Raw genomic sequence first — 15,795 nt, 5'->3', positions numbered from 1 at the left:
GCGACTTGTTTGATGTCGTCCGCCATCTTGCGTTAATTTTTTCTGCTTTATGTAACTACTTCTCTCAACATAATCCATAATCCGTCTTGTGTAGTGCAGTCTCTCTGTTTTGGTGGCGCAGTGGTTAGCATACTAGCAAGGTCTATTTTCCTGAATGAAATCTTTGAAGCGACTGTGAAGTCTTATTAACATGTCGCACACTACAGATGTCAACCACGATGTCTACTTCTTTCGTTGAGCGGGCCTAGCCGACCATCACAGTTTTATGCACGTTGTTCTGGAAGCCCACCAATCACTCCTGCTCACTGTGCTTACGCGAAGCACTATCAACCAAGTGAGATATTGCACTTGTCGCACTCCATCTTGTGCCTTTCAACTTTTTATTCGGCGATTAAGCATTTTAAATCATGCCACCGGCCCATTTCTGCTACTTCGTATTATTTACGAAGGCTGTAGTTGAATATTCGGTGTAATGGATACAGATGATATATTACGTGCATGTTTCAGTTGGTATTAGCGTACTCTATTTTGTTGAACTGTAGTCGTCTGAGGCCGTTCGTATACAATGAAACCGGTAGTAACAGATGTGTTGGTTTCCTAACATTCTTAATCTACGTCTGCTATGTTCCTTGCTTCCACCATCCTGTTTAATGTTGTTTTCTCCATGATGGATACCTTTGCTTCTTCTGCTACTGAATTGTTCCTAATTTTGATGTTACTGTCATTCTTTCTAGTGCCTCCGCCTCCTTCGCATATGCTATGTTTACCCTGAAACTGCATACTCTACCTTGTAAGCCCTTCATTCGTCTCAACGGGTCTTCCAAGTTGTTCTTAATATCGACGAAAAGGGATACCTCGTATGCGGACCTAAATACCTGTGTTACTAAATGGCGAACCTGACGCGCGGTGTGCAGTCCCAGTTGCAGGTTGGCCTATCTAACGGCATCCAGGGCAAACTGAACCGTGGATTTATTTTCAAAGAATATACTTAAGAATTTATTTTATTTACTAGCTATTCATCAAGAACATTAACACATTTAATCACACTAGGTGAGCGTGGAAGTAGTTGCCAGGGAGTAACCGATGAAATCATAACCAAATTGCTTTTAACAAATGGGAATTTTATTCACCTTACTAGTGCCTAAAAGGATTTTTTTTAAAAAAGAAACAGATTTAAAATTATAATCAGAAAGCACCTAATCAGAAAGCACCCTCTACATATCAAGTTAAAATTTATTCAGAGACAGAAAGAAACAAGTTTTGACTGTATGAGCTTTCAGGCGGAGAACCTTGATGCTCCCTTTTGACACGGTCGTAGTTACGACCGCTCACAACAGCCTCTGAAAGACTACACTGGTGCAAATCTGCAACACACCAGAGTACTTTAAACTAAAAGTTTTAACAATTTACACAAGCACACAAACTATGCACCCCCGTAGGAGGGAAGGAAGTGGTACGAAACAGTAAAAATTAAAATGTTAACTTTGCCACCGAAGATGCAACTTGATTTTAACTTCTAAGAAAAGTCTTACGGTGGAAGGGTGGCAACTTTATACGAGGGCTATCCACAAAGTACATTACGTTTTGAAATTAAAAATAAATAAAGTATTGGAAATTTTTTTTCTTATATACAGATGAAAGTCACACTTAAATACTACTTTTCTACATAGTTGCCATTTAAATTAAGGCACTTATCGTAGCGATGGACGAGCTTGGAAATTCCTTCGTCGTAAAATTCGGCCGCATGCGCCTTCAACCACGTGGTTACCTCTTTTGGGACAGAAAAGGTGTGATTTTTGTGGATTTCCTGGGAAGAGGCACTACAATAAACTCTTAAAGGAGGTATTGCCAAACTCTGCACAACCTCAGAAGAGCAATACAAAATAAGCGCAGGGGAAAGTTGGGCTCAAAGATCTTGCTGATTCACGATAACGCCCGGGCCCACACGGCAAATGCCACTCGTGAAGTTCTCGAATCTTTTAAGTGGGAGTTGTTTCCTCATCCGCCGTACAGTCCCGACCTGGCACCGAGCGACTTCCACTTATTCCCAGCAATGAAGAGGTGGTTGGCTATGCAGCGTTTAGATGACGACGCACAGCTTCAAGAAGAGGTAACCATGTGGTTGAAGGCGCAGGCCGCCGAATTTTACGACGAAGGAATTTCCAAGCTCGTCCATCGCTACGATAAGTGCCTTAATTTAAATGGCAACTGTGTAGAAAAGTAGTATTTAAGTTGACTTTCATCTGTATATAATAAAAAAAATTTCCAATACTTTATTTATTTTTAATTCCAAAACGTAATGTACTTTGTGGATAGCTCTCGTATACTAAAATGACCATTTAAATAAAAGCCCATGAAATGCAATCTTATATAAAATTATACAAGGTTGGCCAAACAAGTTAACATGCTCTACAGTACACAGATACCGCATCTCAAGATGATAGGCAAGATCAAAACAAATTTCAGCTATTGGGCCGCTACACTCCAAGCCATAAATTAGTTAACACACAAAATCCGACAAACATGACAGAGGCAGCTAATAACGTACGGTAGATTGATCGGGAGATTACCGAACAACCCGAACCGCAGGTTGCTCTAACCCGCCCATACTACCAAATTTATAAACAACCACCTTCCCGTGGGTGGGCAAACGGAGAAGAATGGTGGGACGACCCCAAAGCAAAACGGCTGGTGACCTCACCAAGAAAACAAGTAAAATTTAACAAGAGTAAAAGAAACAGCATATGACCAATCACTTAACTTCTGATAAACTACGATTTCTCGAGAAGACCTGGCGCAGCACCCCCAAATCGCTCTCCCGAACCAGCCGCTTCAACGGACGCAGGAAGGCGCGCCGATCTCCCGTCTTTCCTGGTCCGCACCAACCGACCGACTGCCCGCTGCTCCGTCCGCGACTGCTGCTCCGTCGCGATTGCACTGTTGGTGCGTCTCCCACTCACCCAGACACACGATGGCGGAAATACTGGCTCGGACCCAACCATGCAGAGGAAACACGCCCACTGGCAAAACGACATCCCTGCACCGGGAAAGGACCGAGCCAACCTCCACAAGATGGTAACTGAAGGGGCCCAGAAGCCTCGGAGAACCAGTGACACCACGGCGTCGCAGCTCGCACCGGCCAGATCGATGTCTTGGGTTGACTCCTGTTGCTCTCGTGTCGACCGCGAAGTCACTACCCCTCGCTATACGCCGCGGCCCACTGGTCTCAAGTGGCGACCTCACATGTGCCGACGCTCAAGACGGACAAGTCATCTTGAGTCTCAGTGCGCGACCGACCAACCGATCGATCCTACCGCCAATGAACATTGCCTGAGCAAACTCGAGCAGATTGGTGGCCTAACGCGCAGACTCAGATGCAGGAACTAAGCCCCGACCGGGCGACCACTCGCTGAGTTCTCTTACTGGCGGAGTGGGAAGACTCTCATTTTGCCGGCTTTAAAGGTTGATCCGAGCGACAGACATACTAGCACTCCGAACGACATACAGACACTAACTGCCTAACAAATGCGGACGAGAGACAGACTAGCAAGCTGGGGACGAGAGACTGACCCAGACTGATCCCTGGCGAGCTCATAGCGCCCCTTAAATGCACGTGAACAGGCAACCTTTCCCTTTCCCACCAGAGGGAGACACCAAAGCTGCGATTGCCACAGCCAGAAACGGAGGGCGACTGCTTCACACTACGCGCTGCAGCGCGCTCTTCAAAACAGCAATTTCTACCACGGCTCAGCGACAAAAAATTCATTGTCAGTATGTGACACTGTTATTGAAAGAATTTAAAAATTTATAATGCTGTAATAATCTGCTCATTAGAGGTGTAATCTTACGTTAATGGCTTAGTACAATAGGAGAAGTATTACAGTTAGAAACTATGCGTATGTCTTGAGATAACGTAACTCACGATGGTTCAAATGGCTCTGAGCACTATGCGACTTAACTTCTGAGGTCATCAGTCGCCTAGAACTTAGAACTAATTAAACCTAACTAACCTAAGCACATCACACACATCCATGCCCGAGGCAGGATTCGATCCTGCGACCGGAGCGGTCGCTCGGCTCCAGACTGTAGCGCCTAGAATCGCACGGCCACTGCGGCCGGCCGTAACTCACGTCTCCCCAAAGACCCATACTACGTACATTCAACCAGCATTAGAGACCGAGCGATGTGGCGCAGTGGTTAGCACACTGGACTCGCATTCGGGAGGACGACGGTTCAATCCTGCGTCCGGCCATCCTGATTTAGGTTTTCCGTGATTTCCCTAAATCGCTCCAGGCAATTGCCGGGATGGTTCCTTTGAAAGGGCACGGCCGAATTCCTTCCCCGTCCTTTCCTAATCCGATGAGACCGATGACCTCGCTGTCTGGTCTCCTCCCCCACAACCACCCCAGTATTTGAGACTGAGAGCACTAAGCAACTTACAACTCACATTACACATAATTTCAGACGTTTTCGAAAGTTTTCCTTGCTGAGAAGTCCCCCGTAGTGCCCAGCGCCCTCCCCAATAAAATAATGAAAGGAGAAAATTTTGTCGCTACTACATTCTTGCTGTTCGTACAGTAAAACTTCAGCGTCAGGAACGACGTTTTAATTTATCACTTCTTTACTACTCACTCGATTCGCAACACGCTTGCAGGCAGTATCCACATATACCAGAGAATGTAGCCTACCTAAGGCGCTGCAGTCATGGACTGTGCGGCTGGTCCCGGCGGAGATTCGAGTTCTCCCTCGGGCATGGGTGTGTGTGTCTGTCCTTAGGATAATTTAGGTTAAGTAGTGTGTAAGAGTAAGGACTGATGACCTTAGCAGTTAAGTCCCATAAGATTTCACACACATTTTTTGTAGCCTACCTGCAAAATTGTATCATTGTACAACACTTACTTCAGGAGATACGACGTCATAAACATTGAGATCCGTCAAAAAGTAGCTTTTGCTTACAATGGAGCGCAAATTATCAGATATGAAACTGTAAATATAATGTCAAATTTATCCAAACTTTTTCGTTAGTCTGCGGGTGAATAACCTGACAGTAATAAAACCGAAAGATTCAGGGTTTTTGCGTCTTCAACAACAAAGGTTTACATGCTTAACACCAAATATTTAACACATGGACTCATTTTTAATGTAATCAAACGTTTCAGTCTGATTGATAGCCGTACGATGTGACCGAGCGATTCTAGGCGCTTCAGTCCAGATCCGCGCTGCTGCAACGGTCGCAGGCTCGAATCCTGCCTCGGACATGGATGTTTGTGATGTCCTCAGGTTAGTTAGGTTTAAGTAGTTCTAAGTCTAGGCGACTGATTCCCTCAGATGTTACGTCTCATAGTGCTCAGAGCCATTTGAACCATTTTTTTCTGATTTGTACCTGGGAGGTCGATTCTTTAAAGAATCCGGGGGGAGGGAAGAGATGGGAGGTGTGAGATTACTGGTTGATGTCTGTTCCCCTTGTCCTTTTATTCCTCTTCCGAAATTTTCTGTCGCTTCCTTTATTGCTTCTCCGAAGTAATAGTTGAACGACATCGGATACCACTTCCTTATTGGATTTTAAACAAAGCAAGTAATTCGTTAGGAACGTCTTGACACGAAGTTCCGTAGGCGGCGCCTCTGTGGCGGCGGGGAGCAGACACGCCGTCTGTCAACGCAGCAACAGTCGCAGCCGAGGGGAGAGCCCTAGCGTTGCGTTGCGTTGGCGTGTGACTCACGCGATACGGCCGGCGCAGGTCCGCTATTGATCCGACGGCAGCGATCATGCACCCTCCAGACCTTCACTGACTGCACTCACGTGTGTCGTATAGATGCGTGCGAAAAAATGGTTATCTTCCCCGAGCACAGTGTGCCGCTGCCTAAGCGTCTCAACGAAAATCGAAGGTTCATGTACCATTCCTGATCGCTCCTACGACTTCTTTCTGACACTTAAAATGACTCTGTGAGTAAATTTGTTGTTTTTGCTGTTGTGCTCTTCAGTCCAACAGGTCTGATGCAGCTATCCGCACTAGCCTATCTCGTCCAAAGTTCTTCATCTCTTAATAACTATTCCAACCTACATCCACTTGAACTTGCCAGGTGATCAAAAAGTCAGTATAAATTTGAAAACTTAATAAACCACGGAATAATGTAGATAGTGAGGTAAAAATTGACACACATGCTTGGAATGACATGAGGTTTTATTAGAACAAAAAAAAAAACCAAAGTATTGCTAGACGCGTGAAAGATCTCTTGCGCGCGCCGTTTGGTGTAGAGATGGGCAAAACTGTTCTTTTCAGAGATTGGATCAGAACTGTTCACTCCCTGAAATGAACTAGGTCGTTTTCATGACTCACGACTATTCACAATAGAAAATAAATGGAAGGCACATTGCCCTTTAAACTTGGTTTATTCCAGTACTATAGCTGTATTTTGATCTTATTTGATACTATTTTGAAGTAACACAGATAATGAGTAAGAATTTTGTATTGTTTATTGAAATTTCCACGATATGACAAAGTTTTTGACTATCGATTTATTTTGCACTATCGTGGTTTTTTGGGTGATTGGAAAATGTTGTAAATTGAGATTTACATTAACAATGTATTTTGCTATAATGTATTAAAATTTCATTAACCTCGTACAAATACATCCCAAGCCATATATTTTTAAAGTGAACGTTTCCTTCTGAAGACGCCCAAAATCGCAAAATCCGTACTACAATTAGAAAAAAAATATAAATTTGACTGTAAGACCAAAGTGCTGCATATAGCCTTACTCAGAATAAAACAAGGAAAATATTGGTGTATCACATTTTGCGATACGTTTATTGGTTCGCTCGTAATTAAAGTGTAAATTCGAGTGTCCATAATAAAAAATCCTATAGTAAGAGGAGCCATCAGGAACCTCATCTGATCAGTTTAAACAAATAAAAATAAAATAAAAACACAACATAATTATGTAATATACAAATCGGTATTACTACGAAGAACAATATCCAGTAAAGACGAGCTCCGATGCAGAGGCACTGAGTCAAGCAGGTCGAGCCGCGAGCTGTAATACCGCGCGAGCTAAGACCGCAGAGACCAGAGTGACACCTGAGTTGCTTTGCTCAACGCTCTGGCTAGAGTCGAGAACGGTGGGGTGAGCGTTGAGCGGGCGAGTTCCGAGGGTGGGGGGAGCGGTGAGCGGCCACCACTCACCCGCTCCGAGACAAATCGTCCGTTCTCTTGCGAGCAGGTTGTTGCAAGTAGTTCTTATGTTCTCCGCTAGGAGGCTCTCTGTCCTGTTGCTCGCATCAACTGCACAGAGGGCAGGACGTGCGACTGAAACGATCGCCGACGGAGTGCTAGCTAAGTTAAGCTGCGCCAGACACTGTACGCGGCAGAGGAAGCACTGAGAGGGCACGGCATATGTGAAACACAAAATCCAATGGGGCACTGCACAATGCAGGCAGCCAAGGCAGAAGCAGGGCAGAGGCCGGCGCTGGCTGTGTTGTGTGGCGTGGACTGTGCTCTGACCAGCAGAGGCCCCACTGATATGCTCCATCTCTCTCTCTCTCTCTCTCTCTCTCTCTCTCTGCTGTGGGAAACGTTTGGAGCTACCGTTCTTTTTTTCTGAATCACTGATTGTTCACTCCTTTGAAAGATTCAACTCTATGAATTAGTTCAGGAGCGGATCCCCCATCTCTAGTTTGGTGATGATCGTGCACTCAGCCGCCCGCCACCAGCCGGCCGAAGTGGCCGTGCGGTTAAAGGCGCTGCAGTCTGGAACCACACGACCGCTACGGTCGCAGGTTCGAATCCTGCCTCGGGCATGGATGTTTGTGATGTCCTTAGGTTAGTTAGGTTTAACTAGTTCTAAGTTCTAGGGGACTAATGACCTCAGCAGTTGAGTCCCATAGTGCTCAGAGCCATTCGAACCGCCCGCCACTTTCGTCATGCTTGGCCTACCAGGTCCCCATACCTCAGTCCGTGCTTTGGGGTTACCTGAAGTCGCAAGTGTATCGTGATCGCCCGACATCTGTAGGGATGCTGAAAGACAACATCCAACGCCAATGCCTCACCATAACTCCGGACATGCTTTACAGTGCTGTTCACAACATTATTCCTCGACTACAACTATTGTTGAAGAATGATGGTGGACATACGGAGCATTTCCTGTAAAGAACATCATCTTTGCTTTGTCTTACTTTGTTATGCTAAGCGGGTGTATCAATTTGCACCTCTCTATCTACATTATTCTGTGATTTATTCACTTTTCAAATTTATACTGACTTTTTTGATCACCCGGTACTTTCTGTACCAAGGCTCAGTCTCGTGTCATATTTACCCCTCACACATTCCTCTATTACGAAACTCACGATTCCTTACTGCCACGGGGTGTGTGCCATCAACCGATGGATTCCTAGAGTCAACTTAACACCGTCGCTCCTAAATGTTTCGGGACCGCATAAAAAAGATAAGATGGTGGTTTTACTGCTTCACTTGAGTGCAACGTTCATACAGCATGTGAAACTGTCAGAAAGGTACTCTTTTGGGGGTGTTGTTTGCTCTTGTTCAACTCGCGCGCCACACAGTATTGAATGTCGGTCACATCTTGAATGCGTTGTCCCTTCTTGTGAAGTGCTGCACTTTGTATCTGTGGTAGGTTCGTAGTGACAACACCAAGTCTCCAGAAAACAACTGCCCGCGTTTTGAGTTCTCACACGATATAATGAGTTATCCCATGACCTCAGCCTATATTTGTAAATTAGTCCAGTGGAGCATTACCCGTGGACTCTCCCTTTCGAAAACCATGTTGTGCTATTAACGCATCACAATAAGTGTTTCACTTTGCCTTGGTGTTTTAGTAACGGTTTTCCAAGCAGTCGTGTTCTAAACCCGTAACTGTACTCGGTTTCTCGAAATAGCACGCATTTGTCGCCAGACAACAACAGTAGCCGCACCACGTAACGTCAGGCGGAGCTAGTTCACAACGCTTCCGCACGAAGGCGGGTCAGCGGCGCTCCGAGGCCCACGCCGCCCCCGCCGCCCACGCCGCGTCAGACCATCCATTTCGCGCTCAGCCGCAGCGCACAGCTCAGTGGCGGGACGTGCCTCAGCGGCGACACTAATTGCGCCAATACTCGCTGTAGAGCCAGCCGAGGCGGGAAACACTGAGGCACCGGCCCCCAGCAAGACGTTTACAACTGTCACATTATGTAATTCTTTCTGTAGCGCCTTTGGTAGATGGTCTCACAAATCATCTTGGAGAAGAAATTGTGTACACCTTTACGAGATACTATACATACACGTATGTCGACATTACTAGTCTGCAGTCCATACTTAAGTGCCTCTTTCACACTATTTCTCTACCGTTCCACTTTCGAACTGCGCGCGGGAAAAACGAACACTTAAATCTTTCCTCGCGACCACCGATTCCTCCTGTTCTTAACCCCCGACGAAAACAGAGAGGTGTTATATTACTAAGTTTTAAGCTTAACATGTGTATGCGTGTATCTGTCTAAGACATCATAGCTCCCAACGGAAGGTCCGATTTTAATGCAGCTTTTTTCTTATTTGAAAGTTGGTTCAGCCGGGATGGTTCTTAGCTATGTTCCATTAAAGTCTGTTCACCTATATAAGCTTTATCATGTAAAATAAGTAAAAATGTTTAACGCCAGCACGCGCTCTTGATATACGCTAAGAAATACACTACTGGCCATTAAAATTGCTATACCACGAAGATGTGCTACAAACGCAAAATTTAACCGACAGGAAGAAGACGCTGTGATATGCAAATGATTAGCTTTTCAGAGCATTCCCACAAGGATGGCGCCGGTGGCGACACCTACAACGCGATGACATGAGGGAAGTTTCCAACCAATTTCTCATACACAAACATCAGTTGACCGGCGTTGCCTGGTGAAACGTTGTTGTGATGCCTCGTGTAAGGAGGAGACATGCGTACCATCACGTTTCCGGCTTTGATACAGGTCGGATTGTGGCCTATCGCGATTACGGTTTATCGTATCGTGACATTGCTGCTCGCGTTGGTCGAGATCCAATGACTGTTAGCAGAATATGGAATCAGTGGGTTCAGGAGGGAAATACGGAACGCCGTACTGGATCCCAACGGCCTCGTATCACTAGCAGTCGAGATGACAGGCATCTTATCCGCATGGCTGTAACGGATCGTGCAGCCACATCTCGATCCCTGAGTCAACAGACGAGGACGTTTGCAAGACAACAACCATCTGCATGAACAGTTCGACGACGTTTGCAGCAGCATGGGCTATCAGCTCGGAGACCATGGCTGCGGTTACCCTTGACGCTGCATCACAGAAAGGAGCGCCTGCGATGGTGTACTCAACGACGAACCTGAGTGCACGATTCGCAAAACGTCATTTTTTCGGATGAATCCAGGTTCTGTTTACAGCATCATGATGGTCGCATCCGTGTTTGACGACATCGCGATGAACGCACATTGGAAGCGTGTATTCGTCATCGCCATAATGGCGTATCACTCGGTGTGACGGTATGGGTTGCCATTGGTTACACGTCTCGGTCACCTCTTGTTCGCATTGACGGCACGTGTTACGACCCGTGGCTCTACCCTTTATTCGATCCCTGCAAACCCTTCATTTCAGCAGGATAATGCTCGACCGCATGTTGCAGGTCCTGTACGGGCCTTTCTGGATACAGAAAATGTTCGACTGCTGTCCTGGCCACCACATTCTCCAGATCTCTCACCAATTGAAAACGTCTGGTCAATGGTGGCCGAGCAACTGGCTGGTCACCATACCCCAGTCACTACTCTTGATGAACTGTGGTATCGTGTTGAAGCTGCATGGGCGGCTGTACCTGTACACGCCATCCAAGCTCTGTTTGACTCAATGCCCAGGCGTATCAAGGCCGTTATTACGACCAGAGGTGGTTGTTCTGGGTACTGATTTCTCAGGATCTATGCACCCAAATTGCGTGAAAATGTAATCACATGTCAGTTCTAGTATAATATATTTGTCCAATGAATACTCGTTTATGATCTGCATTTTTAATGGCCAATAGTGTAAATAACAGCTATATCAAGCTACGCAGTACCAGATTGTAGAGCTTAAGAAGATCTAAATAAAAGTCCCTCAGAACATATGTTTATCTTTTTCGCTTGATTGACAATGATGATCTTTGTGTTTTGAAGTCCATCTTTTCAGCACCTACAAAGCAGAAAAAGGGTGACTGCGACTCAGTATAAAAGATAAACATGTTCTGTCGCAGATTTTTTTCTAGTTCCTATGAGCTCTACAATCCGGTACTAAATCAAATGATGTTGCCCTAATGGGTTAGGCAGTCTATTGCCAAAGTACGTAGTGGCTGCCCACTTTCTTCCGACTTAACGTAGAATTATTGCCATTGTTTATTGCTTACATTACCTGAATTGCGTATACTGAAACGTAGTCAACGCTAATATGTGTGAATTTAAAAAAGAAACAAATCGCATAAGTGAAAAATATCTCGCGTCGCCATTTCGTGTTTCGCCACGGAAAGTATTTGTGTGAAAGTGGGGATAGAGTGTCTGTCGCACCGTGCCTACTAGTAAAATGTAAAGTTTAGAAAACATGAAATACAATTTAAATTAAAAGTTTTATAAAACCCCGACGTAACAAAACCTCTAAAAAGTATAAAAAAATAGTATGTGTTGCCCTTTTATGTTTAATATAAGCCAATATTTGGAACATGACTGCACTTCAGCAAAGGTTACAGAATACCAGGTGAGTAAGACATCTAACCAGTTGGAAGAAATGGTGCTTTTCAATTAACCTAAACCATGCTTTCAACAGATTTAAACCTATGTTTTTCAGAGGGAACAGAGACAAACTTCACATTAGCAAACTGTGAGTAAAGCGATCTTACATCTCAACATGAGATGCGTTGGCAAAGATCTCTACATCCATTTGTAAAAGTTACGGCCTGTAAAATTAAGAGCTTGTCACATCAGTAAAATCAGTCATATAAAATGCCAGACCATGTTAAGCCTGCATGTAGCTCTTAGCATGGTCTGGTATTTTATGTGATTGATGTCAGTGCTGTGATAAGTCCTTGTCGTTTTTGGTGGGTTTTGGATGCTACGGTAGCCAGTATAGCTACAACGATCTTGTGGTCTTTGATCTCTGTATCTGTCATGATGCTCCCTATTTGCTCGTGATTATTTCTTGCTGAGAGGTCAAGTATGTTTTCGCAACCATTTGCACTTCGAGTGGATTCCTGAGCTAATTGCTCAGAATAAGTCTCGGAGAAAGCATTTAGTGCAGTACGCACTGCTTTCACAGGGTATACCAAAACCGAGCCGGACTGTAGTGCCTGAACATGAACTGAAGTGCAGTTCTTAAATCGCTGCGTGGAACATTCACTCCTTGGAGTGCTATTTTTAGTTCAGTTGTTCTGTTAGTGTTGCCCGTAGCAGACCGACATTTCTGACAGTCAGTTGCTAAATCTAGGGACTCGGTTATGGTTTTTATACCGGCAACATTCTTTTACCAGCGGATTTTTATTTAGGCCCCTTACTGCGCTGCTTCACCCAAACGAAACTGAACAACGAACATATGCTTAGACGGAACAGAAGAGCACGGGATTTGAGGCAATATGAAATAACATCCGAAGTAAATTCATTCAGCATTTTAAGAAAGGAAACAGCCAAAATGTATGGAATTATTTTCATACCTTCTATTTTTTTAACGTTGACTGGCGTAATAACTAGTTAATAAAATGCCTTTTGAAAACTACATTTTTGGGGCAACATCTCCAAAAACTATCACAAATTGCCTGGTGCAGTCGACTGTTAGCAGACTAGGACTGAACCAAGACAAGCCTGGTCACCCCGTCCCACCTGCTTCCCCCCCTCCCCTCCCCCACCCCTACCACTCCCACCCAGTTTGACATAATATGTGCAGCCATGCCAATTGGACTGCTGAATTCGTAATTCTATGACTACATGTTTTGCTGCGTTGCATCCCACGGAGTTTAAGAAAGTCCCATATCTCGAAGTGGACATCTTTTTGACCTAGCCTTTTCACATTTTTTTCCTCTCCTCTAGCGCAGAAAATGATATTTTCTCTTTTAGACGGATGAATTTGGGTCGGAGTGCAGCTTGAGATAACAAGACGAGTGTTACTAAAAACTCTCCAAGATTGTAACACCGAATGTGGTGTCAGCATTCCGTGACGAGCCTTCTTTGACTGCTGACAGGTGGTAAACTACCGTTGCGATTAAGTTGTGCAGCAGGAGGAGACGTCTTGGGGAAATTGGGGACAGATGTTGGGCAGGTATACTACACAGCCGTGCAAATTTTATCCTGGGTGTTGGTCCCGGGATTCGCGCGCCAGCGTATTGGAATGGTCTCTTTCTGGAGCTCGATAAAGGCTGTATGGTGAACGGACAGAGAGTAGTCTGGAGAATACTTCGCCAATGTTCTGAAAATCTTCGCATCCACATTCAATGCCCAACAACATTGAAATCACCACCGTCTCAGAGAAAAGAGGTAACTTCCTGTTAATAGCCTGTGTGAGAACTCTTTACAGCAGATTGCTGGAGGGGACAATTGCCCCTCTTGCCACTCCCGCCCTCACCCCACCCCGAACTCACTTCGCCCTCACCCCTTGCGGATATCTTTGCTGTAGATTATTTATGAAATATACACTGTACGTTTGTTGCCTGTAGGTCGTGTATTGCTGTGCATGAGATGTAGTTAACACGTCACAATTACCTTTTATCTTGGAAGGAAAGCCATCTATCTCTCTCTCCGTTCACGGGTAATGGGATCTGCTAAGTGGTAGCATGACGCGTGCGACGAAATAGTCGTACCCCATGTTGAATTTGCTTCACTCTGCGCCGTGAATCTATCAGTGGGAACGTAGTCAACGCTAATATGTGTGAATTTAAAAAAGAAACACTTAAATCACATAAGTGAAAAATATCTCGCGTCGCCATTTCGTGTTTCGTCACGGAAAGTATTTGTGTGAAAGTGGGGATAGAGTGTCTGTCGCACCGTGCCTACTAGTAAAATGTAAAGTTTAGAAAACATGAAATACAACTTAAATTAAAAGTTTTATAAAACCCCGACATAATAAAACCTCTAAAAAGTATAAAAAATAGTATGTGTTGCCCTTTTATGTTTAATATAAGCCAATATTTAGAACATGACTGCACTTCAGCAAAGGTTACAGTGCAATCGCATTCGAGAGGGCGGAATTTCAAATCCCAGTCCTGCCATTCAGATTTAGAATTTCCGTAGTATCCCTGAATGGCTTAAGGTAAATGCTGGAATGGTTCCTTTCAGAAGGACACGGTGCATTTCCTTCCCATTTTCCAAATCCATGCGTGTGCTCAGGCTTCTGATAGTCTGGTCGTCAACGGGAAGTTAAACACAAATCTTCCTGTTTATTTTAGAATAGTATCTCTTCTGAGCAACAGTAATGTACTCAGTAAATCACAATTTGGATTTCAGAAGAATCGCTCTACTGAGAATGCCATTTACATGTTCATTCACCAGACTTTACAAGCGTTAAATAACAAAATAGCGCCGGCTGGCATTTTCTGTGACCTATCTTTAAGGTATTTGATTCTGTCTGAATCACAATATTCTCCTAGATAAACTGAGATTTTATGGGATTGATGATATAAACAACCAACAGATAATGTCATATCTGACAACATACCTGCAGAGTTACACATATAATGATTTTTACGTGCCAACATGGCATCCAATTTTGTAATACGCCCCATCTGTGGCGCTGCTTTGTATTACTGGTTAGTGATTTTAAGTATCTGACTCTTTTTGGTAAAGATTTACAAAGTTCTAAAATTGTTTTTTAATACTGTCGTTGCTGTTCACATTTAATGATTCTTATGTGCCTGCATGGCGTACAATTTTGTCATAAGTACCGTTTGTGGTTCAAATGGCTCTGACCACTATGGGACTTAACATCTGAGGTCATCAGTCCCCTAGACTTAGAATTACTTAAACCTAACTAACCTAAGGACGACACACATATCCATGCCCGAGGCAGGATTCGAACTTGCGACCGTAGCAATAGCGCGGTTCCGGACAAGCGCCTAGAACCGCTCGGTCACTGCGCCCGGCCCGTTTGCGGTGCTGTTGTGTTTTACCGTGCAGTGGTTTTAAATAGTTGACTGTTATTGGTAGAGGATTTAAAAAGGTAGTAATTTTATTGTTGACTTCCATGTTTACATTTAATAACTTTTACGTGCCAACATGGCACACAATTTTGTAATACTCGCCGTATGTCACGCTGCTGTGAATTACTGACCGGTGTTTTTAAGTATTTGACTCTTTTTGGTAAACATTTAAAAAAGTATTAATTTTATTGAGGAATTGTACGATTATTGTATGAATTGTTGTATTCTTGATGGTTGGAAAACATTTTATTAAATAAAAAGCTCTCCTATACCCTAATAGGGCGCCCCCCCCCCCCCCCGTTCCTGAGGTTTCGCTAGTGCAGAGGAAGGAGTAAACTACTAGTTATCTGGATGTACTGTGAATGTACATTACTTTTGTTGACATCTTCGGAAATGTCATTTTTGACTTTGTTATGTAAGTTTTAAGCGATATGTTCTGTATTTTTGGCATATGCTTAGAAATTTGGTAATAGCTGTATTGCGCATAAGTGTAAATTTGGTTTTCTGCCCTGTAGGTTGATTTGAAAATGGGTCTTGGCCCGAAACTTGTTATCGAATGAAAAATAAAATATATATAAAACCAATGTAGTCTGAGGACGTTATTGTGACTGGGGAGAAGTCACGTATGGGGTTCTCTAAG

Source organism: Schistocerca piceifrons, chromosome 5, assembly GCF_021461385.2.
Source record: "Schistocerca piceifrons isolate TAMUIC-IGC-003096 chromosome 5, iqSchPice1.1, whole genome shotgun sequence".
In the NCBI taxonomy this organism is placed as follows: Eukaryota; Metazoa; Arthropoda; class Insecta; order Orthoptera; family Acrididae; genus Schistocerca; species Schistocerca piceifrons.
Note: the sequence above shows the minus strand (reverse complement) of the source record.